Source organism: Vicugna pacos, chromosome 11 (genome assembly GCF_048564905.1).
Source record: "Vicugna pacos chromosome 11, VicPac4, whole genome shotgun sequence".
NCBI lineage: Eukaryota > Metazoa > Chordata > Mammalia > Artiodactyla > Camelidae > Vicugna > Vicugna pacos.
Window position 1 is genome coordinate 53,517,251 of NC_132997.1, and position 25,886 is coordinate 53,543,136.

General features: G+C 40.9%; 1 pseudogene; it reads right to left on the reverse strand.

Annotated features, from left to right (window-relative positions):
- Window positions 1–824: 824 nt before the first annotated feature.
- Window positions 825–2,114, reverse strand: LOC102530920 (pancreatic progenitor cell differentiation and proliferation factor pseudogene; annotated as a pseudogene).
- Window positions 2,115–25,886: the final 23,772 nt, after the last annotated feature.

The window sequence follows — 25,886 nt, forward strand, 5'->3', positions numbered from 1 at the left end:
ATTGTATTTTGAAAATAATTTGAATAAGTTATTTCACTTCAATTTTAATAATTGTAAATCTAAAGCTTATTATTTATCTGAGGAAATGTTTTTATAATATTTATATAGCAGGTGATAACTTTATAAACTATGTTCTAAGTATGAAAATGGGCCTTTTAGGTAACATATCCTTTTTGGGTTGGAATTTTTGATGGTCATGTGTAGTCTATGGTTATTTCTTAGTTTGCAAAAAAGTAAATGAAAAATTAAGAAGAAAAATGGTTTTAGAGCAGAGATTCCTTAATGAACAAGTTTTCACTGGTCTACAGTAAAATGAGAAAAATAAAAATACAGGAAGTTTTTTAAAATCAAAATTATTCAGAAATTACGTCCTCACTACCATTGTGGTTTAAAATGTGCTTCCTTTCATGAAATAGTATCACAGTAGATTGTATTAGTTTGTTGGGCTCCCATAACAAAATACCACAGACTGACTGGTTTAAACAACATTTCTCATGGTTTTGGAGGCTAGAAGTCTAAGATCAAGGTGTCTGCAGGTTTGGTTTCTTCTGAGGTCTCTGTCCTTGATTTGCAGATGGCTATTTTGTTACTGTGTCCTCACAGGCCTTCTTATAAGGACATCAGTCATATTGGATTAGAGCCCCAACCTAAAAAAAAAAAGCTTCCTTTAACTTAATCATCTCTTTAAAGACCTTATCTCCAAATAAGGTTATATTCTGAGGTACTGGGAGTTTGGAATTCAATATATGACTTTTGGGGGAACACAACCGAGTCCATAACATAGATGAAAACTTTTTTTTTTAAAAGAAACAAATACAATCCTGTAAGTAGTTCCCTTAATTTTATTTGAAGTTTAGCTATTTCATCAAACCCAATAGTCAGGGCCAGCCATTCAGAGGATTATTTCTATCAACATTTTACCATTTCAGTAAAATGTGATTTAGCATTGCTACCATATTTACAAATCTTATTTCAAAGAGAGTAAATTTAAAAAAGGTAGCATGTGAAATTAATAAAATGAGCCTTTGGATTACGGTTGCCTGTTAAAATGCCTGCCTGGCCCAGGTGGGCCCTCAAATAAATGCTAGATTGAAAATGTGAGGCTGTCTGATTTATACAGCATGATAACTTTTAATGATTTGTCAAGGGGAAAAACACTCCCACTCCCATGGTCCTCTCTGCTTTTGTTAGGGACAGATTTCCCAACTGTTGATGAGATGGGGCATTAGCTCCTGCTTACTTTTTTCTCCTGTGATGCCTGAAGCCTCCAAATAAGAAATGAGAAATAGCTCCACCTGAATGGGGTTTTTTGATGAGTCAGGCTTGTGCAAGCACTTTATTTACTTGATTCCCATCTAACTTAGTAGGAGAGTGTTCTTTTTTCTTTTTTATTTTTTTGACAGCTGCTTGGAGTTTATTTTCTACTTGGTGCAAGGCACAGGGTTATGAGGTGTTGGAAGGCTCCCATGTGGCTTGGGTAGTAGAATGGGGTTCTCTCAACTTCCTTTTTGGTATTTTGATGTTTTGACATTAAAGAACCCAACTGTTTCTGCTGGCTGTAGCTTGCTTAGTCTCGGGAAGAGGAGGGAAGGGTGGGTGGCTCTTACGAGCCTAGCGCCTTGAAATGAAGCCTGGCAGCTGGTGGCAGCCAATCAGTACAGGGCCCGGTGTTGGTTTTGCCAGGCTGGCCGCCCGGCTGCTGCTTCCCCACGTCTTCCCGAGCCAGGTCACAGGTGATGGTGCCGGTGAAGGTCTGGGGCGATTCCGAGTGCTCTGGGGACTCAACACTGTGGCCATGAGTGGGAGAGTGGACTTCCCGAAAAAGAAGCTAGCCCACCAGCGTCCCGGGTAGGCTTTGGGGAGACCCGGGCGGGTCGGGGATGGCTTCCCAGGGTACTCCGCACTTCCGCAGGAGCTGTTCCTGGAAGTGGAGCCCAGGCGACGCCGGTAGTAGTCGTGGGTGGCCAGGAGCGAGCCGCTGGAGGGAATGGCTGCCATGGTCTTGCTTGTGAGCTGGTGGAAACCTGGACGGCGACCCTTGGCGGGCCTCGGCGCACGAAAACAGGGACGGGGACGCTAGGACACGGAGCACATTTGCAGAGGTGACCGCGAGCGACCGCTCCACGACCTAGGCGCGCGGGGCCGAGACCGTTTATTCTCACATTTAAATACTCTCCTGAACTCAAAGTTTAAAAAGGAAGGGGATTGTGCTTTAATAATACAGTGTTTCTCTTTGAATGAAAAGTGAGAAAACGAGACAACTCAGTAATTTGAATTCCCCAGTGGTGTGTCCAGCACAACCACAACTGTATGTTTGTGTAATAGCACATTTTCAAAGCCATTTATTTTTGGATTATGGCTGGACTTAATAGTATAGCCAAACTGATTATGAAAAAACAATGTTACATAAAGGTGATTAAGTTCTAGAGTCAGCTCTAGATGTTGGAGTTAGTTTGTCTCATATTCGATATTGAATGAGAGAATGAATGAGGCACATTATTTTGTTATAAGTATCGTACTAGCATTTGTGTAGGATATAAAAATGCTTAAGTCAAGTTTATGCTCTTAAGTAGTTGATAATTTAGTGAAATGACAGGTATCTGAATGTTATAGTTTAAAAGAAGCATGTTGTATTTATTAGTTTAAGTATGTTATGTGCTTAGATCATGCTTGGCACATAATAAGCACTATGTGTACTAGTTACTATTTTTATGTGTTAAACCTTGTGATAATCAGTTAACAGAATTGTGGCCTCCCTCTGTCCTCAATCCCTTTCCCCTAGTTCTCCATCTGAGGCCCTGTTTCTTGCATATCCTTCCATATATATCCTGTGCATTGCACACATACATGTGTTTCTGTTCTTTTCTTCACACAAATGGGAACACATTATTGACCCTGCTGCACACTTTCCATTTATTCAGTTATTACATCTTGGAGATCCCCCCCCATTTTTAGTATGTAAATGCTACCTTGTTCTTTTTATCTGCTGCATGGCTTTCCATTGTGTGGATGAACCACAATTTACTTAATTTGTCCTCTGTTGGTGACTTTCCAGGTTATTTACAGCTTTTTTTTTTTTTTTTTTTGCAAACACAAATAGCACTGAAGTGAATAGCTTTATATACGGTATTTCTTGTATGTTAGGTATACCTGTAAGATAAATACCTCATACTAGAATGGATCAAAAATCATGTATATACATTAAGAATTTGAACCATATTCTTAAGCAAAGAACAGATGCAATTTGGCAAGTTTCATGGATCTTAGGGCCACTGGATTGGAAAATCCAGGAAATAGTGCTTGTTCATTGGGATTCTTGCCTTTAGTTGTTTTTTTTTTTTTTTTTTTTTTTTTTTTTTTGTCACTCTAGGACAGACTTTGTTGAGTGGCTCAGTTTGAAGCACTGTGCTTATGGAACAAATTACTCAGCACCCCTCCCCTCACCCCCCATACCAGGGAATGCCCAAGATATAAAGCACATTTTTCTTCTGGTACCTTCCATAGAGACATGATGAGAACAGGGTGTTTTTTTCAGTGTTATGGCTTCTTGCCTTTTGGGTGTCTTGAAATGCTGAAATATAATTCTGAAACTTTTTTTTGCTCTTTTAAGTAAAGGGCAATTCAACAGAACAACTCTGGAAAACCTAAACAGAAATTCACAATTTTCTATGATTCCAAATACTTTCCAGTCTCTTATGGACATACACTAGCCTGGCAAAAAACATGACCCTTGATGAGCAAATTAGAAATGCCAAAAGAAAAAAAAAAAACCTTTGCAGATATTTCTTGTAAAGAGTGAGCAGGATAAGGGGAAGATAATGTTGTTTTCCCGCTTATGAATTTTCATATCCTTTCCGTGCCCAGATCTGATGGTGGTTACAAGAACAATCACAGCAGCAAGTGTTGATGACTAATGCAGTTATTGAGGGGGTCTTTAATTTCCTGGAGGCAAACACCATTACCCGCCACCTCTACATCAGAGATGAGGAGATGCCAGGGCTACTGGGGAGTCAGTGATGGAAGAAATTATAAAACTGATGCAATTACTGAGAAAATGATGAAATGTCTCACAAAGAAAGGCTTCGATTCCCTTCAATTTCAAGTTTTGTGATATGCATCAGTGTGGCTGTGCCTTTGGTATTATTCTCAGGTTACTGTGTCATCTCACTCTCATTGTGGGAGAACGTTTTGTATCAGGCAGGTCATACTCGTCCTTCTTCTCCCACCTGGCCTGTTTCATTTTTTCGAATGTTTTTGCATTGATAATTTCTTGTATTAATTAGCAGCCAAGAGTGAATGTTTTCACAGTGGAATCTAGGTTAGGTTTATGGAGAGCTAGATCTTTCTCTGGTTCTAACCTACTGTGGGATTTAAGGTAAATCCCTTGAATTCTCTGATCCAGCTGCTTCTATTTGTGGCTGGAATTAAGAATCTCCCCATTACAGAACACTGGCTCTTGGCTCAGGACCAGGTCAAGTTGGCCTGTTTAGGGCCTCTGGTGGGAGCCGGCAGAGTGTGGAATTGTTGAGGAATATGCCAAAAGTCCAAAAGTAGAATTCAAGGATGGGGTGGGAAGCTTCTGGCCTCAGGCGGGCTGTGGATGGAGTGGCTGCCGCTGCGGGAGGTCGGCAAGCCAGAGTTTGGGAGAATGCAGCCTGGATGGGGGGGGCGACCTGAGAGCCATTCCAGTGATTAAACGTAGTGCCTGCACCTGGTAGGTGCTGAGAGGGGGAGAGTAAGTGGGCACCTGCTGTATGGGCTAGGTATTGCCCTCATCACCTTGCATCTCACGCCCCACTGCCCTGCTCCCCAACCCTGCCTGCAAGGGTGTTGCCTTCCTGACTTTCCCTGGTGGAAACCGAGGCTGTTAAGTGGTGGCCCGGGCTGGAACCCAGATTCTCTAGGGAACCAAGTTCTTTCCTCCTTTCGGCATGGGAGAATTTTAACCGAAAATTAAATTAACTTCATTTCTAGGTAATTATTATTTTTAAAGATACATGTAGATATAAAGGTGGAATCCTTTTTTATTTTTTAAGTCTAGGATGAGTGGGGGCAGGGAAGGCAGAGAAAGGAGACACATCTCCATCATTCTTTCTAATAACTTCCTTTCTTACTGTTCTTTTAAGTAAAAGAGCTGAGGCAAAAAAGAAGAGTATGTGTATCTACATACACCAGCCTCAAGCACTTCAATTATCTTTTTACATTCAGCTGAGTTTGATGCCATTTTTGATAGCATCCCACCTCTGAAGATCTGAAGACAATGGCAATGTGTTTTCAGAGTATGTTAAACTATATTAAATACTTTCCAACTTGTTAGACTATTAGGGGAGGCTCCAAAACAGGGAATAATAATGATGATGATGATAATAATAATAATAATAATAATAATAATAATAATAATAATAATAATAATACCTCCTACCTTTGCTAGTTTTCAAAGCATTTTCTTACATTATTTTGTTTAAACTTCACAACTAACCCCATTTTCTTGAGGAATTTGTAGCTTTTGTTACATTCTAAAAGCCACAGTATAATGGTAAACAGATTTTAAAATTTTAATTAAAAATTTGTTTTAAACTATTGGTGCTCAACCTTGGAATCCACCTGGGGAACACAAAACTCCTGATGCCTGGGTCCCACTCCCAGAGGTTCTGATTTAATTGGCCTGGGTGTCAATCCCAAGGGCCCTGGATTTTACAACTCACAGGTAATTCTAATGTGCAGCTAAGGTAGAGGACCACGTGGCTTTAAGAAATAGATTATAGGTGAAGTGGTTAATGTCTTGATGGCTCTACTGCATATAGGAGACAGGAGCTCTCCCTTCTGTGCCACCAGTTATGTCTGGGGGTCTCCATGGCCCCAGGGGCACTTCATTTGTGCTCCCCAACAGGTCTATGAGCTGCAGCCACCGCTTTGCCTTCGCCAGGGTTCTCTCTGGTTCACTCCAGTCCACAAGGTCGCTTGGAGCACCCCCCTGCTGCCGCTGCCGGGCCACCTTGGCCTCGCCACAAGGCCTTTCCTCCGTCAGCTGGGGTTTTTACATCAGCTGAGTTTGATGCCATTCTTTTTTGTTTTTGTGTTTTGCGGGCAGAGGTAATTGGGTTGGTTTGTTTGTTTATTGGAAATACTGGGAATTGAACCCAGGACCTGGTAGCATTCCATCTCTGAAGATCTGAAGACAATGGTGTTTGTTTTCAGACTATTTTAAACTATATTCAATACTTTCTACCTCTTTAGACCATTGGGTGGGGGGCAGTGTGTGGAGGGGTTGCGGAGGAACACCGAGGCTGATGAAAAACAAGATTCTGGGGGTTGTGTGTGGGGGGGAGAGTGACATATCTCCACCCGCTGTGACTGGCTGACAGTGCTCAGTTTTAGAAGTTCCATCAGTGTTCAAGCAATACTAATGGGGTAGGGAGAAGTTTATCAATAGAAGCTAAACTTTGTGAAATTTGTTCTGCAGATAATACTTAAAAAGAAATGATTAGCTGTGTGGCCTCAGGCAAGGCCTTTACTTTTACTTCTGTGAGCTCATTTCTTCCCTTGTAAATTGAGATGTGAAATGAAACCAGGAAAATTATGAATCAAGAGCAGACTCTTCTGGTTTTGATTCTTCTCTTCCAGTTTAGATTCAAGGAATCAGGGGGTCTATGCATTCAAGGAAAGGACAGTACACTGGTGGACATCTGTGGTGACATCATTCATGGTGTAAAGTGTGTGGTTAAGAAGGTGGGTCTGGAGACAGCATTTACCATCAGGTTAGCCTTAGGTAAGTTCATTAACCTGCTGTGCCTCTGTTTCCTGGCACAGGAAAGTGTGATAGTAACTACCTTTACATAGGACACAAATATTAACTATTAATAGTAGTAATTGGTAAAGAAAACCAGAGAGTGACTAAAAACATTTTTTTCCAACACCATTCCATTCTCTAGAACGGTACTCCAGCATCACCGAGGAGCTTGTTACAAATGCAAACTATTGGACCCCACCCCAAACCTACTCAATCAGAAACTATGAGGGACAAGGCCCAGGAATCTGTTTAGGAATCTTTCTGGAATCTCCAGGGGATTCTTATGCATGCTAAAGTTTGAGCAGTACTGTTCTAGAATCTTCCTCGCCAAAGAGTGGTCCAAAGCCCAAGATCACCAGCATCACCCGGGAACTTAATAGATGTTCAGAATCTTGGGCCCCCACTCTGGATCCACTAAATTGTAATCTGTGTTTTAACAGGATTCCCAGGTATTTCTATGCATATTGAGAAGCACTGCCCTAGAACTACTTCTCTAAAAGAGTAGTCATGAGCCATACGTGGCTATTAAAATTAAAATTAAATTAATTAAAGTGAAATAACATTAGAAATGCAGTTCCTAAGTCACACTAGCCGTTTTTCAGCTGCTCAAGAGCAACATGTGGCTAGTGGTTATGGTATTGGACAGTGCAGATTATAGAACATTTCTATCATCTCAGAAAGTTCTACTGGATAGTGCAGCTCTAGAATAATTATTACTATAATTTTTTTTTGTAGCCATGGAGCATCTAGATGAAGATTACCTGGGACAAAGGTGACGAACTCTAATAAAAAAAAAAAACAAAACTTTTTTTTTAAGCATTTGTCTCTCTACCATTTGTTTCCCCTTGGGTGGAGGAAGGTAATTAGTTTTTTTTTTTTTTTTTTGGTTGGGGGGAGGTAATTGTGTTTACTTGCTTATTTATTTTTAGAGGAGGTACTGGGGATTAAACCTAGGACCTCATGCATGCTAAACATGCACTCTACAAATGAGTTACACCCTTCCCCCTCTCTAATGTCTGAGAGAGCCAAGCAGCTGAAGTAAAGGAATGAAGTAGGACAATTATGCGGTGGAGCAAGTGCAATGGTAAGTGGCCAGTGATACTCCACCTCCATGCTGGGACTGCAGTTGAGAGTGCTGGGGACTGTGGTGACCTGAGAAGCGCATGTTCAGATACAGGCAGTGCTATAGAGGAGGCTGAGCATAGGCTAGGCTAGATGGTTCTATTTTAGTTTAAGAAGCTAGACATCTAGATTTTTATGTGATTCTTAAATTTTTATTATTAAATCAAATTTTGATTATTAAGTCAAAATTTAACAAATGCTGTGCTGGCCAAGGAAACATTCTTGAATACCTCATTTGACCTTGATATTGTAAAATCAAGCTGTCTGGTTCTGCCTTGCAAGGTCAGTTGTTTGCCTTGTGTATCTCCTCCTCTCTTGCCTCTACATGTGTGGATATCTGAACTGAGTTTTGAAGGCTGTGTAGGAGTTTTCCAGGTTGAAGGGCTAGGATAGGAGAGGGAGAGGATATTTTTAGTGGAAGGAACAGCTTAGAGGCTTGACAGTACTTCATTTGCTTAGAGAACATTTCTAAGTTGCTGCTGATTAAAGAATATAAAGTTATTTATCAGACCTCTTTATTCTTAAAAGTCTGTCTGCTAGCCACTTACTGTCCACTACTATTTGAGCTACTTCCTCCTACCCCTAGACTCCTCTCACCCCAGCCTGTAGCTTCTAAATCTACAACCTCTAGGACCTTCCTCTAGGACCTCACCCTCCATCTTACCCCTCCCCTGCTCTCTTTCCAGTCCCTTCTCCCTCCTGCTAAGATCTGCCTCCATCCACTTAAAATTCAGTCTCCTTTACATATTCAAAACCATCTGGTGCTCAGCCAATCAGAAGGAGAATAAAGATGCTGAGATTGTTAACCCATCTCTTGGGAAGGTGGTTTAAATCTCATTGGCTCTGAGGATTTTATTTGGTTCTTGATTAAACAAAGTGTTAAAAGCCTGAGACAATCTATGAGATGACTGGAAATTTGAACACCAACTGGGTATTCATTATTGACATTTTTAGGTGTAATAATGGTATTTTGGTGATATTAAAATGAAAGTCTTAACCTTTAGAGATGCATCAGATATTTATAGATGAAATGATATGAAGTGTGGGATTTGCTTTAAAAAACATAGAAGGGAGGGAAATTAAGGTACAGATGAAACAGGATTGGCTGTGAATTGATGATTGTTGAACCTGGATGATGGGTACATAAGGGTTCATTATATTAGACTCTCTGCTTCTGTACATGCTTCCATGTGTATAATGTCCAAAATACTCCATGCTATTGGTTGAATTGTGTCCTTCAAAAAGATATATTGAAGTCCTAACCCCTGGTACCTCTGAATGTGACCTTGTTTGGAAATAGGCTACTTCAAATGTAATCAAGATGTGGTTATTAGGGTGGGCCTTAATCAAATATGACTGGTGTCTTTATAAGACAGGGGAAATTTAAACAGTCAACTAATATTGGACAAGGGAGCCAAGAATACTCAATGGGGAAAGAAAAATTTTGTGTATTGAAATAAATGGTGTTGGGAAAACTAGATAGCCACATGCAGAAGAATACAATTGGATCTGTATTTTATACTACTTAAGAGATTAATTCAAAATGGATTAAAGACTTAAACATAAGATCTGAAACCAGGTCATAGAAGAAAATGTAGGTGCTAAGCTCCTCGACATTGGTCTTGGCAGTGATTTTCTGACTATGACACCAAAAGAACAAGCAACAAAAGTGAAAGCTAATAACAGGGACATCAAAATAAAAAGCTTATGCATAGCAGAAGAAAAAAATCAACAAAATTAAAAGGCAAATGGGTGAAAAAGTATTTGCAAATAATATATTTGATAAAGGGTTAATATCTAAAATATATTTTAAAAAACTCACAAATCATTAGCAAAATCCCCCCCAAACTATCCAATAAAAAACGAGCAGAGGATCTGAATAGACATTTTTCCAAAGAAAGTGTAAAGATGGCCAACAGGTATATAAGAAAAGATACTCAACATCACTAATCATCAGGGAAATGTGAATCAAAACCACAAAGAGATATCACTTTACACCTGTAAGAATGGGTGTCATTAAAAAAAACCAACCAAATCAAGAGATAACAAGTGTTGGTGAAGATGTGGAGAAAAGGAAACTCTTGTGCACTCTTGGAGGGAATGCAAATTGGTGCAGCCACAATGGAAAACAGTATGAAGTTCCTCAAAAAATTAAAAATAGGATCCAGCAATCTCACTTGTGGATATTAACAAAGAAAATGAAAACAGGATCTTAGATCTGCATTCCCATGTTCATTGTATCTTTGTTCATAATAGCGAAGATATGGAAACAACCTAGGTGTCTGTCAACAGATGACTAGATAAAGAAAATGTGGTATATACACACAATGGATCATTTATACATGAGAAAGAAGGAAATCCTGTGATTTGCGTCAATGTGGATGAATCTTGAGGGCATTATGTTAAGGGAAATAAGTCAGAGAAAGACAAATCCTGTATAATATCATTTATATATGGAACCCAAAATAGCCAAGCTCACAGAACAGAGAATAGAATGGTGGTTAACAGGGGGTAGGGGAAATGGGGAGATATTGGTAAAAGGTCCAGTTTTAAGACGAGTAAGTTCTAAGGATCTGATGTACAGCATGGTGATTATAGTTAATAACACTGTATTGTCTACTTGAAAGTATATAAGAGAGTAGATCTTAAATGTTCTCTTCACAAAAAAGAAACGGCAACTATGTGAGGGGATGGAGGTGTTAGCTAATGGTATGGTTGTAATTGTTTTGCAAGATATGAGTGTATCAATCAACGTGTTACACACCTTAGGCTTTCACAATGTTGTATGTCAGTTATGTATTAGTAAGACTGGGAAAAAAAGAAGGGGGGATTTGGGCAGAGACATAGAAAAAATGCCATGTGACTGACAGAGGCAGACTAGAGTGGTACAGCTGCAAGTCAAGAAATGCCAAGGATTGATGCTATCACCACAAGCCAGGAAGAGGCAAGGAGGGATTCACCTCTTGAGCCTTCAGAGGGAATATGACTCTAACAACACGTTGATTTCTAGCCTCCAGAACTGTGGGACAATAAACTTTTGTTGGCTCAAGTCACCCAGTTTGTGGTTCTTTGCTAAGGCAGTCCTAGGAAACTAATGCACTCCATAATAATAGGTTAAAATAGTAAATATATAACTTAAATCCCTTTTCTTCTTTTTTTCTTTGCTTCCTCTTCTACCATATCACAATCTAAGTTATCTTCAGTATGTATCTTTCTTGGGCACAATATTCTGTTACTTTGAATGAGGAGAATGACAGAGAACTGAAAATCTAAGAGGGGGAGGGGGAGGTAAGGAAGGAGGGATTAGAAGAAAACTAGACAAATTCATAAACCATCTCACAAATCTACGCAGCCTCACCAGGTCCCTTGCATTTTCAGAATAAGCTATGGTCCTCTGGGCCATTGTTAGTTCCTGGGGCCACAGACCTGGTTTTTGCTCTTTTTTTTTTGAAGTTTATACAAATACTTATTTTCTCCTTGGTAAAGGAGGGGCTGGGTTACATCAGGAAGCCTTTCTCGCTTGCCCTACACCGGCTCAGGTGCTCCTACAGCATCTGAACCAATGTGCGCACACTGTAGCATGCATCACGTGCTCGTCACTGTCCATCACCGTCACCAGACTGCAAGCTCCTTGAAGCAGGGTCTGTCTTGTTTCACTGGGTTCCCGCGTTGAGCCCCTGGCCTCATGCATACTAGATAGGCAACCAAAGTAACTTGCTATAACACTGTATAATAAACCTATACAAATCTACGGTAACAAATCTCTTTCAGAGAGCTAGAGAAGAAGCCATTTGTCTGCATGGAACTGCTAAGCTCTCTACTTTGAGCTCTGCCAGGGATTGCTCTTCCATTTTCTCTTTGGGAATCAGTCTCTGAGAGCCTGAGCCTCCCCCCGCCACCCCCCAATCCCTCTTCCATTGCCAGGGCTTTCACCTCACTGAGCTCTGACACTGGTTATGCGTTTGGTACAATGCCCCAAACCATGCAGAGGACAACTAAGGTGCATGCCCAGGGTAGATTTGTGCGTGTGTGTGAAGTTTTATGCTTTTCAGTGCTGAGAGTTAAGCCTTACAACTAGTCTCAGAGAGGAAACAAGAAAGTGACACAGTACTGTAGGTGTTTAACAAGCACTTGGAAGGAGGATTTTCTTTGCTCAAGGGAAGGCATCAGAACTGTAGATATGCACATACAGTTGAAGCCCTGAAGAAAAATGAGCCAGCGAGAGCTCCTCAAATACATGCAGGTTGGTTTCTGCAGTGAGTATCAAATGAGATCTTTCCTTAGGAGTGATTTCATTTCAGGATAAAAGGGAATTTCTCAATGTAAAGTTACCATGTGAAAAATGTGTAATCTGATTTTAGCAGAGTGATACATCGAGACTTTGGCATTTTGGCAAACTAGTTTTATAAAAAGCCTGGCTATTTTTTTCACAAGGTAATTTCTAAGATCTTTTCAATTCTACAATTCTATCCTTCTCTGAGTAGAATTTTTTATATTCTATATTCAAAATTATCCAAAGTAGGTTCTACCTAAGCAAAAAATTGATGGAAGACATGACAAGAATATGTAAAGGCTATTCTTCCAGCAATGTATTCACATGGTCCCCTAGAAAAAGTTCTTAAAATCAAAAATTTGAGGTCACCATTCCTCAGATGGCCACAAGATGACAGTCTTGGGCCAGTAATAGGAGAAGGATCCATCCAAAAAGTATTTGCTAGCTGCTGTGATGTTGCAAAAAAGACTCCAGTTCTGGTTGTTTATTTGCCTTTGCACATCTACAGTGTGTGGTCAGCTGGTATCCTTGTCCACCACAAACATTTCATGAATAAAATAGAGGGGCTAGAAGAAATGTTAAACCATCCAGCAATTCTGAAATTTGCTCAGGCCTGTTTGCTGATGTCAGCGCTGCGTGGAAGAGAAATACTTTGTTCACAAATGGAATGTGTGTATGCCAAGGACCATTTGTTATGTGAAACTGTGGTCATAGGTAGGATTGATGCAGAAGCTTAGAGGTACACTTTAGGATGTTAGGACATAGAGCGTAGGGAGGTGTTATAACACTAAATAGTAATTAAATATCACAAAATGACGTTACAATGAATTGTCACTGGATGGTGGCCTTCAACTGGGTCGGGACAGGTTGTTTTGTTGACCACTGAATCCTTTGCATATTAAAAAGTTGCCACACTTTGACTACCTTCTTCATCCAATTCTGGTCTTATTTGCACAGTTTCCTCCACAATGACACTTGGAGAATGGGCCCAGAAGGGGCTCTTACTGGACTATATCCCACAACGCTCCCCATTCCCAGCCTCTTTTCTGCCTGTACCTTGAATATTTTCAGTACAAATATACTTCCTATCCCCAGGATTTATACCAGTGTTTCACAAAGTGTGGTCGTTAGACACCCCTGCATCTCTATTATTTAAAAAAGTATAGATTCCTGGGCTCACTTCACAGCTGTTAAGTATGAGTCTCCAACAGTGAGGTCCAAAGTTCGAGTTTTTAATTATCTGTCATTATTGGTTCTTCTAATGTTTGAGAATCTCTGATAAAAAATGAACCCCTCACTGCCTTGAATCCTGATGGGTCAGGGAAGATATTTCCTCAGATAACCTGTGAGGTAAGGAAAGAGAGAAGATGATGATGATGATGATGATGATGATATGGTCTGTACCATAATAGACCCACATATATCTCAGAATCAGTCACTCAAGGCCAGCTACTTCCAATGTCTCCCAGAACAGATACGGGATCATCACGTCGCCAATAGAGAATGGTAAGTAACATGAATTACTCACTGCAATTATTCAGGCTGCATTTAGTTTTGTACCAGTTCTCTTAAATGCTGGAATGCAGGGAAAGAAGAGTACTAGGGGAGGGGTGGATAAATCTTGTTATCTAATAGAGTTAGATAACAAACATTCCAAAAAGTACATATTAAGATCATAAACCCTTAGCTTGAAATTTATTAGCCTCTTTCCTTTAAAATTGCTGTCTTATCGCCATGATGCTCAATTGTTTTTAATAGGGATCCCCCCAAGGGTCAATTTTAGCAGCAGTTTTAAGGACCAGTAGCTAATTCAATAGAAAGTCAGAAATAGTGCAGCAAATACAATTAGTAAACAAATGTATGGTAAAACATACACACTACAACAGTAATCACAGAAAAGCAAGTTAAATAAAAATGAAGAGTGTGCTTACCTGTTAAATTAGCACACACAAAAAAGCTGCAAGTGATAATATGCAGTGTAGATAAGGGTTTCAGGATTCCAGCTTTCTTATGCTTACTGGTGACACTATACATTGGCACAACTCGTTAGCAATTCAATTTACGAATATGTGCTTAATAACAGTGTTCATATCCTTTGCTTCAGTGTTCCCATTCTTGGACATGTAGAGCCGAAAGAAGTAACATAAAAAAGTGGCAAAAGGTTTATATCTCAGAGATGTACATCACAACATTATTTAACATCACTGTATAACAGCAACAACAAAAAAAGAAGCAGCCTAATTGTGCAATGACTGCTTTATTAAATTGATGAAGCTACTGTTTGGTTTATTACAGAGCCATGAAAAATCGTGATTATGAAGACAAAGGAGAGCAAAAATCTTATGAAATAATTTAATGAAAAATATAAAATATACTATATACTACTGTTAAAATAGAGACAGCAGGCCCTAAATGAAATCACTTGTACTAAGCTGACATCATCAAACTGAAATTTAGCACCTAACCTCCCCCAGGAATGTAGTCTTAACCGGACAGTTTGGAATTTTCTGGTCAGCACCAGTGAGGTAATCTGCTACATAACCCTTTTCCATCCTGCAAAGGAAGATGAGTTAATTCACTCTTTCCTCATCCCTTCCCCCTTCTGCCTGTAAAAACCTTCCATATTGTACTGCTCCTCAGAGCTCCTCTGTACTTGCTAGATGAGGTGCTGCCCAATTCATGAATTGTTCAGTAAAGCCCATTAGATCTTTAAAATTTACTCAGTTGCATTTTGTTTTTTAATACTCTGTTATTTTCTATGTGTCTCTCTATGTTTGAAATAGTCAATGATTTAATTTTAAATGCAGCTACACATGAACTATGTAGGAAGGAAATGGACCACAGTGATAAAGTTGATTTGTTAAGGTGCTGGGCTATGGATAATTACTTTCATTTTCTCTCTTTCCTAAGTTTTATATAAGGCAGAGATATGGCTACCTCCTTTTGCCCCTTCAGACCAACTCTCTGCCCTGTTTTCAGCTACAGATGATGCAGGAAAACGGTTGTGGGGCGTGAGGAGGGCCGTGTCCCAGGCTTTGGTTGAGCTCCTGGGATGTGCCCTGCCAAGTGTGGGTCCTTGGCTTCGTGCAGGAAAGAATTTAAGTGAGCCACAGTTGAGTTAAGGTAGATTTATTTAGAGAGATGCATAGAGTGTAAGGCAAGAGAAAGACAAGGAAAGAGGTGTGGGAACTGGGTGCTCAGGTTAAAGTAAAAGTAGGCACACACTCCATAGACAGAGTGCGGGCTGTCTCCAAAGAGGAGGGAGTGAAAAAGGGTGCTAAGCGTGGTGTTGTCAATTTTTATGGGCTCAGTAGCTTTACAGGCTTACAGGTGGGACCATTCCAACTGCCCTGGGGAAGGGGCTAAGATTACCAGGAATTGGGCCACTGCCATTCGTTGGCCTTTTGTGGTTATCCTTGGGACTGTCATGGGGCCTGCGGGCATGTTATTTGATCTCTGTTACAATGAGCATATAATGAAGCTCAAGGTCTACTAGAAGTTAAACCTCTTAATCCTCAAGGGCAAGTAGGAGGTGAATTTTCCACCATTTTGGTGTTAAATTGCTGTCATTCCTCGAGTGGCTGTGCCCTGCACCCTTCCCTCCTGTCTCACAGAGACTGACCAGTGGCGTTTGGCCAATGGGGAGGCCCAGTCAGAGATCAGAGGGAGGGAGAAGAGTGAGCAGGTTCAGTCTCTCCCTGAAGGGTCACTGTGCACTGCTTGTGTCCTCTAAAGGAAGGTCCCTGCTCCTTTGAATCAGCCCTTCCTCAGAACTTTCTTCTGGGTGTGGTGCCGAATGCAAGTGTGCCCAAAACACAGTGAGGCCAAACAGACGGAAATGTAGGAGTTTGGAGCAGAGAAAGGTTTGAAGGGCCAAGCAAGGAGAGTGGGTAGCTTCTATCCAAAAAACCCCCAGAACTCCTCAAAGGTTTTTTTGGGGAAAAGCTTATAGGCAAAATTTGGAGTGAGGGCTGTGGGGTATGTGACTTTCTTGTGAGGCAACAGGTCTGTGTTCCAGGAATCTTGTGCTCAGCCTGAAGTTGCCTCCTCCACCTGGGTGGGGGCCTTAGTTCCTGCAGAGGAACTCACAGATATTGTTATGTATATTCCATTAGGAGGAACCAGGACTTTGCCCTGAGGCTGCAGTTTTATTTGATTGTTTCTTCTTTGTTTCTGAATTCCCACCATTCCCTGATTAGTAATTGTTTGAATTTTGGAACTCAGGGAAGGTCTAGGGGGCAGAAGCCATTTCTCCTGCAAAGAAGGAAAGAAGGACATGGAAAAGATTTGTACCTGGGAGGACCCCACAGGGTCCTTTTCAGGTTCTGGTGGCTGCTCCCTTCTCCCTTAGGGGTGGTGACTACTGTTGACCACCATAAAAAACACATGAGAGCTATGAGTTTCAGTTTTATTGGGAGACTTACTGAGGGCAATAGCCTGGGAGACAGCTTCTCAGAGAGCTCTGAGGAACTGCTCTGAAGAGGTAGGGGGAGAGGCTAGTATATATGTGACCTTGGCTAAGGAGTACATGAAATCTAGCACACCTCTTGAAGGAGAATTAATAAAATGGCCACACTTAGGCTAACAGATTACTTATTCTTACGCTTGCCCTTAGAACGGTCGACAAACCTGACTGATCAGTTGCTACCCACAGCTCCAGGCCAGTTGTTAAAACTAAAGCTATTGATTTTGAGAAGGAAAGGTTGGGCTGGGCCAAGACTGGGCTGGGCTAACTCATGAATTTTAAGTTAACTCATGAATTTTAAGTTTCACTTTGCTAGACTGGTTTCAGGTTACTGCAAGCGACCCTTTGCTTCTGCTTTTATGATACTGCCTAGCTGTACGCACCCAATTTGTTGATGGACCCCGAGCTTGCAAGCGACCCTTTGTTTCCGCCTAGCTGTACTCACCCTATTGGTTGATGGACTCCAAGCTTGTAAGCAACCCTATAAATCCTCTCTCACACTTCCTGCAGGAGCTCAGAGCTCTGGAGCGGTAGCCCCTCTGACTACCACTGGCGTAATAAACATGAGTACTCCGACCCTCCGAGTGGTGTTTGTTTCTCGGCTGGCCTGCCATTTCTGTAACAATTTTACAGTTTCTACTTTATTCTAGTTATTGAAAGTAATAATCATGCTTGGTCTCTGAGTCATTCTCCAAGGAGAAGGTCACAGGACTGTAACCTTATAAAATAGCCTGAATTACCAAGAAGACCACACCTTGGGCGCTTACAAGATAAAGAGATGGGAAGTGCGACAACCACTAGCCTCTGTAGACTTGGTCACCTGGATAACCCCAAGATGGGTTCACAGTTTTGAAGGCACTAGCCTGCTGTGAGTCCCCTTTGCCCAGCAAAGCAATAAAGCTGCCTCTTTTCTTCTAAGCTCCAAGACTGCATTATTCGGCGTGTAAGGGATGGGGGTTGATCTTTTAGCGACAATCTCAGTAGAAGGTTGCAAGTCACAAGGAACTGTGAATCAAAAATACTGCAAACCATATCAGTAAACAAAGAATGCTGAAGCCATCAAGTCATCAGGCACTGCTGCCACCCCCCACAGTGAAGACAAGCCTGCAGCCTGGCCTCTGCAGCCACTCACAATGGTGCACTCTGAGCAGACTCAGAATAATAAAGGACAAGATACTGGCCCTACATAGCTAGATGCTTGTCAAAGGAATGAATTCAATGAGCCCAAATGTTTGCTTCCTCCCATACATAGAAAAGAACTAAATTCTTTAACTTGAGATGCCTGTTTTTCTTTAGATAACAAGTAATCTTTTATTGTTCCAACTACCTGGTCTTTGTTGTAAAGCTCCTATATATCCTAGCTCCTCCCCTACCTCTTCAGAGCAGTCCCTCAGAGTGATCTGAGAGGCTGTCATCCAGGCCAAACAAAACATAACTCTCAACTTTTAGGCTGCGCGTTTATTTCAGTCACCAGAACAAATATCTCAGTTTCTGATTTTAGTGCTTTTCTAAGTATGGGAAGATGCAAGAATCGTAAAACATTTTTCTGAACTGTAACTGTTAGAGCAGGTGAATAGCTAGATATGAGCACAGAAAAGGGGATGCTGGCCAAATGGCAGGAACTGGGCAAAAAGGAGGGGCACGGATCAAATGCAGGAAACCATACATCATGTAAACAACAGGGGTCCCTTGGCATACAGAGGAGATCAGGAACCTCTGGGCTGATCAGAAATCACACATTTTGGGGTGACAAGTGCCCTACAGCCCAACAAAGGTGGGAAAACGCAGGAATCTCCAGTGTCTGAATGTAACCTCTTGCTCATTATGCCCTCATTTCAATAAAATTAGCCTTGCAGATTAGAAGTACTCGTCACGCACTGACCCAATGACACTTCTGATACAGACTAAATAAGGACAAAAATCCCTCCTCCCTTCGGGAAGATGGAGTTGGGATAAAAATCAGAGACTATGACCCCAAACCTTTCCTTCCTCAATGAATATTCTACCCATTCATCTTTACACTCTATGTAATGAACTTACCAAAGAAACTCAGGGCAGCTGCTCACCTGAGCTGGCCTGCGCTCTCCTTGAGAGTGTATGATCTATCCCTTAATATATCCCCACTTTACTTTCTTAACCTGCATGTCTCGTCTCTGAATTGTTTCTGCAAGGAGACAAGAACCTAATCACCAGCAACAACTATCTAAGGGCCTACTTTGCCAAAGCACAGAGTACCTCATCCTATCCTTTGTCCTGAATTCATTTCAAAGTATACTGTAGGTCAGTGACTGAAGTGGCTAATGACTTTGTCCGTGTAAAGCCAGATGGTGAGGGACATCCTTTGTTTGCACCATTTTGCTGTCCCTTACGGTTTTTCTACACCTTCTCCATACCTTTGAAAATAGTCTTTTTATTAAACCAATATAAAATTGTCCTAAATTGAGTGTGCCTTGTTTCCTGTTGAGGTACTTACTGACACTGTATTAATCATACCTTTTTATTTTCTGTATTTCTGATGCTTTGACATCGGGGGCCTTACTAACTCAGGAGAGACAGTCTCTCCCAGGGCTAGCCAATTCCTGGAGACTGTAAACACCTCACCTGCAGGCGTGCTTTTTATATGCAAAAGAACCACTCCTGAGGCCCTACCCCCACCTCCTCCTGTACCTCTTACACTCAGGTCATTATTCCCCTGTCCTGATCACCCCAGGGATAGATACCAGACAAGGAACAACCCTTATATACCCCAGAGCCTGCTGAAATTATTCAAACTAGCTAATCCTAAATCTGTTTACCCTGCCTCCCCTGCTCTTTCTCATGGAAACCTAAATAAAGACTCTAGCCCACATTTCCCCCTTGCTTCCTCTACTTCTGGACAGACTCAGAGCTTCCCTGCGTTACCTCTCCCCTGCCCCCAACTCCCGCATGGCATAACCCCTCCCCTTGGTAACTGGCAAATCTTCTCCTGAGCTGTTGTGCTCACCATACCTGAATAATGAAACCTACATTTTGGAAAAGATACAAGCAGTTTGATACTTTTATTATTTTTAAAAAGTGGATATCATGCACTAAAACCTGTGACATTGCAGAAGAGTCGTAACTGGGAAATGTTATAGCTGTGTAGTGAGTTTTAGCAGAAAAGATGTGTTAAAAAAAAAAAAAGCCCCAAATGGAGTCATTTGTCCCCTAAAACAGCAAGACTTAATTGCAGTTTCAACTCCTTCCAGAAATGTGACCTTTAAAACAGTCACATTGAAATTTCCTGATCAGCACTAGTGAGGTAATCTGCAGGATAAAGACCCTCTGTTCTCTTCCCCCAGAAGAGGAGGGCCTGGCCTGAAACGACCTTTTCTTTCGCTAATACCTTCTTACCCCACCCTTCTTCTGCCTATAAAAACCTTCCATGTTGTGCAACCCCCTCAGACTGCCTTTCTATTTACTAGATGGGATGCTACCCGATTCAAGAATTCTTGAAGAAAGCCAATTAAATCTTAAATTTACTCAGTTGAATACTGGTTTTTGACTGATGAAAATCTCTCCTTATTTCCTCAGTGGCCAAACATTTCCCCAATGAGAATGCTGTAGTAATAGTAATAGATAATAAAAAAGAACAACTGAAAAATTAAAATATGAAGATACAGACTAGTCAGTGATGGCTGTTTTATAGAGACAATCTTGAGAAGGATGGTTAGAATTTTTTTTTTTAAATGAAGCTTAAAAAGCAGTAGGGGAAAATATGGAGTAATTTAGAAGAATGTGCTACTCAAAGCTGGTGCATGTTTTAATATGTGTGAAAAATGAATGGCCAGGAATGAGTGTTTAGAAATGAGTGGTCAGGAAGCATCAATTTGCCTGAGCTGTGGTCATTTTTCAAGCCTGGATGAGTGTAAACCAAAATCAAATTGTCACAAGTGGATCCGTACGATGTATTGGCAAATTTTAATAGCAAAAAGCAGGAATAGGAAAAGCAATAGATAAAAGTGTCTCTGAGCCTCTTAGCCTGTATTTAAGAAATAAATTTGTTTCTACAGTGAATCTGCCCTCAGGTCAGTCTTGCAAGGGAGCTGGGACTGTACCATATTAATGTAGGTACTGTAAGAAATTCTTCAAGTCATATATCTCACCCCTGAAAGGTTTCTGCAAGTAGAAGCAGTTAACTGAGAGTGGGTCTCATGGACCTCCCATCACTCCCTTGCCTTACAAATAACCATTGTCATTCTACAGGGAAGGCTCCAGACCTGCATTCTTTGTAACTCCGGTCCTTGCTGTCCTTTTTATGAGCCAGAGGCGGTGAGCACTATACTCAGTGTATTTGAGTTAGCAGAGGCTGTGGGCACAGAAATTATTCCTGGAGCATCTCGAATTGTTAACAAAAATCCCAGGAAGCCCAATAGTTACTGAGTAGAATATGGAGTTAAGCAGAAGGGAGGGGAAACAGAAGGAGGAAGGGAGGGGACTGTTTCTAAGAACTGGCTCATTTGAGATGTCAAAAGGTAAATGAGTACTTTTACTTCTGGCCCTTCCATTTCTTTGGAAATGGAATAGATTAGCAGAGTGAAGGCTTCCCCTTTCTTTCTAGGGTATTTGTATAGACTATACCTTTTAATTTAATTTAATTTAATTTAATTTTCAGCTTTATTGAGGTTAGACTATGCTTTTAGAACTGTTTGACCATGTGATTTCTTGTGGCCAATTCCTAATACCTGCACAAAGGGCTGACCCCTTTCTTGAAATTGTATATGAAAATGAATGACTGTGATTAAGATCCCTGCTTTAGAAAATGTCACATATACAAGATTTTCTTTGAGGCACTTTTTTTTTTCTTGGTAAAATCAAAAGATTGGAAACAACTTTAATGGTCATCAATATGGATTTGGTTAAATAAATTAGATTCCATTCTTTCTGAGGGAGTGAGCTCTATCTGGAGAAGGCATTTGAGTTAGCAGAAGCCATTTTTAATGAGAAAACTCTTTATATAGAAAGATGTTCAGGATTTTTTTTAAAATAATGAAACAAAGTTCAGAACAGTGTGTATAGTATGTTAACGTTTGAATAAAAATATGTATATTCTTGTCTGTGCATAAAGAAGGCATTGAAAGAAAAAATGAGAAACTGAAAACTGGTGGTCCAGGAAGAGGACCATGGTGGCAGGAGGACAAAGTGGGATAGGTGGGAACCCCTATGATTCTGAATCATGAGACTATATTACCCATTCAATAGGCAAAACAATATGATTTAATTTAAAAAATCTCTGATTTATTTGTCTTGCTTTAAAATATAATTCTTTAAAAATTTTTTTTTCCTTTTTGCAGGAAGGAGGTAATTAGGTTTATTTATTCAGTTTTTTGATGGAAGTATTGGGGATTGTACCCAGGACCTCATGCATGCTAAGCATTCACTCTACCACTTGAGCTGTACCCTCCCTTCTAAAATATAATTCTTGATGTTTCAATTCTTGATCGTCTCTCTAGTATATCTGATATTCTTGCTGGCTTTCTGGAATACTCCTTGAATATGGGACAGATAGGGAGGAGCATACCCTGAGTTTTGCTTACATGACATATTTTAAACTTATTCATGTATATGTCCTCAAATATGTGTGTATGGAGGATGGTGGGGGGCGTGTGTGCATGCGTGTGCATGTGCATGCAAGTTGCTGGGTGCGTATATTCCAAATCAACCGTCAAGGACAGCCGGGGTGCCAGTGTGTAAATCTGTTCTGTGAGAGAATGTAAGCCATGTAATTGCCATTATAGAGTCATGCTGCGGAGGAGTGTGAGAGAAGGTCAGAAAGAATTTAGGGCCAAATTATGAAGGGCCTTGGCAGTTTGCTAGGACCTCTACACTGAGGAATTTGCCTTTACTCTGCTGGCCAAAGGTATCCACCGGGGAGACTGGTCAGATCGATGTCTAGAAAGAGGCAATGATCGTGGCCGGATAGACTTACCCAGGAGAGAGGGGCCTCCAATTCAGGTTTTCCTTCCTAGGGATTGGATATCTCATATCAGGGGGTCATGACACATATCACACAGTTGATATACATATTTTAAAAATTGGGGTGGACTGGAGTTGGAAGGAGGAATGTAACACAGGCTGGGAAATTATATTTGTGAAATCACTAATGAGCTATAAGGGGCATCGGGGGGGAAAAAGCCCATGTAAGGGAATGTCAGAGTAGCTTTTCTAAGAGAAGGCCTCACACAGCCCCAGACACATCCTCGGCCAAAGCCAACCCTGGACAGCTTTGCACCTCAACTCCCTGGGAACTGGTTCTCTGCTTTGTTCAGCTGACAGAGACAACAGAACAAAAATAATTCCATGCCAATGACATGAATCGAATAGCCTCTTTCATCCCTGCCCGCTGGCTCCTTCAAATTAGTCCTAGACACTGCTATGAGAGACCAACTCTGGGGAAAGGGGGAGAGAAGCAATAGCATGAGATCCCATCCTCAGTTCCTCACTGGTAACTAGCTGTGGCCTGTTTTGAGGGTTAAATGAAACAATGTATATGAAGCACTTATCATAGTGCCTGGCCTGTGGTTAGAGTTTGGAAAATGCCTCTTACCATGCCAAGAAGTAGAAGTAATGATTATTACCACTTAGCAGATAAGGAAACTAAGGCTCAGGAAGGTTGAGTAACCTGCCCAAAGTTACACAGCAAGAAAGGGAAGAAGCAAGGATTTGAAGCCTGGTCACTCTGACTTCAAAACCCCTATTCTTCTACTCCCTCGTGGTACTTCACGAATGAACTTGCAAACCTGGACTCAAACCACACCTTAAGATGCTCAAAGGCTGAAGGGCTTTGTTTACAGTAGCAGTAACTTCGAATTTTCAGAGCAGTAGCCTACATGGCAAACTACAGAAAGAGGAGAAAATAAGCAAGTATTTCCAGGGTCTGTACCCCATCAGTCTCGCTGGTGAGTGGAGCTGACAAGCATAATGTGCAAGAGAGAACTCCAGAAGTTTCTAGACCATTCTGATGTATTGAGATGAAATGATCTTAGAAAACTTTCACTTTGAATTTTGTCTGATGCATTTTTACTGATGTCTTTTCTTGAAATCTTTATGTTAATGGAAATTGTAAGATTTCACAGATAAGTATAAATGAGAAAGAACTAGTGAAATGTTAACTAGCCTCTTAATAGTGTCCCAATTCATCATATCTTAACAGTTATAACTTGGAAAGACCTTTTTTTTTTTTTTTTTTTTATACTGAGGAGAGTCCTCTAGAGCAGGCAATGGTGAACTACAGCTTGTGGGCCAAATCCAGCCTGCTTGTGTAGAGTTTTATTGGAACACGGCCGTACTCATTTGTTTATGGCTTCTTTCATGCTGCAAAGGCAGAGCTGAGTAGGTGCAACAGAAACCACATGGCCTACAAAGCCTAAAATATTTACTAGCTGACTTTTTATAGAGAAAGTTTGCTGACCTCTCTACTAGAGGTGTGTACCCAAAAGAATTGTGGCATATCTGTGTCCAATACCCTAATACATATTATTTCAGAACACTAACAGTCCTACTCCACTGATGTGTATGTCTTAACATCTGGACTGTATGGATACTCTATTTACTTACATCTTTTGTAATGACTTGTGTGTCAGGTAAAATATGTCTAAAATTCCTTTGCTGGACAAATACTCTGAGAATCTTGTCTTAAATGAATGTGTTTGGGAGGGAAACATATGCCCCCAAAGTGTTTGGGGACAAATGTGATGTGGAAGAACAGAGAGTCTGAGATCACTGGCTGGGGCCAGGGGATTGATGAGCTGACCAGGCTGGGGCTATGCCCTACTTACCACTTGAGTGAGAAGCTCACCAATCCCTGACTCTTCTCCATCCCTAACCTCAGGCAGCAGAGAGTATTAAGAGCATAAAGCCCAGGGCCATGTTCTATGTCACTGGAGTCCTCGGAATGGCCTGGACATACCTATGAAAACCTGGTTTTACTCACTCATGCTTCCCCTGGCAGTGTAGTACCAGACAAAGCAGCTAAGGTGAATCTAAGTCCATCACAGCTACTCTTTAGGCTCAGGATTCAATCCATGAAGCAGTGTCTCTAGACCTAGGACTGATGAGTAGATGTGGGGGCAGGGTAGTGGGAAGAAATAAAAAATAATGAATTTCCTGTGGCATCTACCAGCTTAGGTGAGCTTGACTGAGTAACTTCATGTAGGTTGGGAAGGAAAACTAGTCATTAGAACAAGAGCTGAGCTAAGTTTTCTCATTCATTGCTTCGGCTAGAACAAGTCATCTGACCTGAAAATTCCAGTGTCAGAGCTTTTGTCTCTTTAACCCCTGGAGGGGCTAAGACTTGGGTATCATTATTAGTTGTTTTCATTCCAGCATTTAGAGAGGGCCTGAGACCAGATGTTCCTGGGGAAAAGGGCACACTGGGGAGGCATGCTTTCAAAGGTGGGCATGGGGGGCTTGTCAAGGCCAGAGGTGACTTGGAATAAAATCTTTACACATGTCCTAGGCCAGCCCTATCTCCCAATCTCTTTTTCCCTGCCTTACTACACAGTGCCTCCATTAATGAAACCTCTGGGGATGAAACCCCTTTACAATGAACATGATGTGTTAAAATAACATCTCTTCAGCAAATGGTGTTGGGAAAACTGGACAGCTGCATATAAATCAATGAAGTTAGAATACCCCCTCACACCATACACAAAAATAAACTCAAAATGGCTTAAAGACTTAAACATAGGACAAGACACTATAAACCTCTTAGAAGAAAACATAGGCAAAACATACTCTGACATAAACCTCAGCAATGTTCTTCTAGGGCATTAGAAATAAAAGCAAAAGTAAACAAATAGGACCTAATTAAACTTATAAGCCTTTGCACAGCAAAGGAAATCATAAGCAAAACAAAATGACAACCTATGGAATGGAAGAAAATATTTGCAAAAGATGAGACTGACAAAGGCTTAATTTCCAAAATATATAAACAGCTCATACAACTTAATAAGAAAAAAACAAACAACCCAATCCAAAAATGGTCAGAAGACCTAAACAAGCAATTCTCCTATGAAGATATACAAATGACTAATAGGCACATGAAAAAATGCTCAATATCACTTTATCAGAGAAACGCAAATGAAAACTAGGAGGTATCACCTCACACCAGTCAGGATGGCCATCATTCAGAAGTCCATAAACAATAAATGCTGGAGAGGGTGTGGAGAAAAGGGAACCCTCCTACGCTGTTGGTGGGAGTGTAGTTTGGTGCAGCC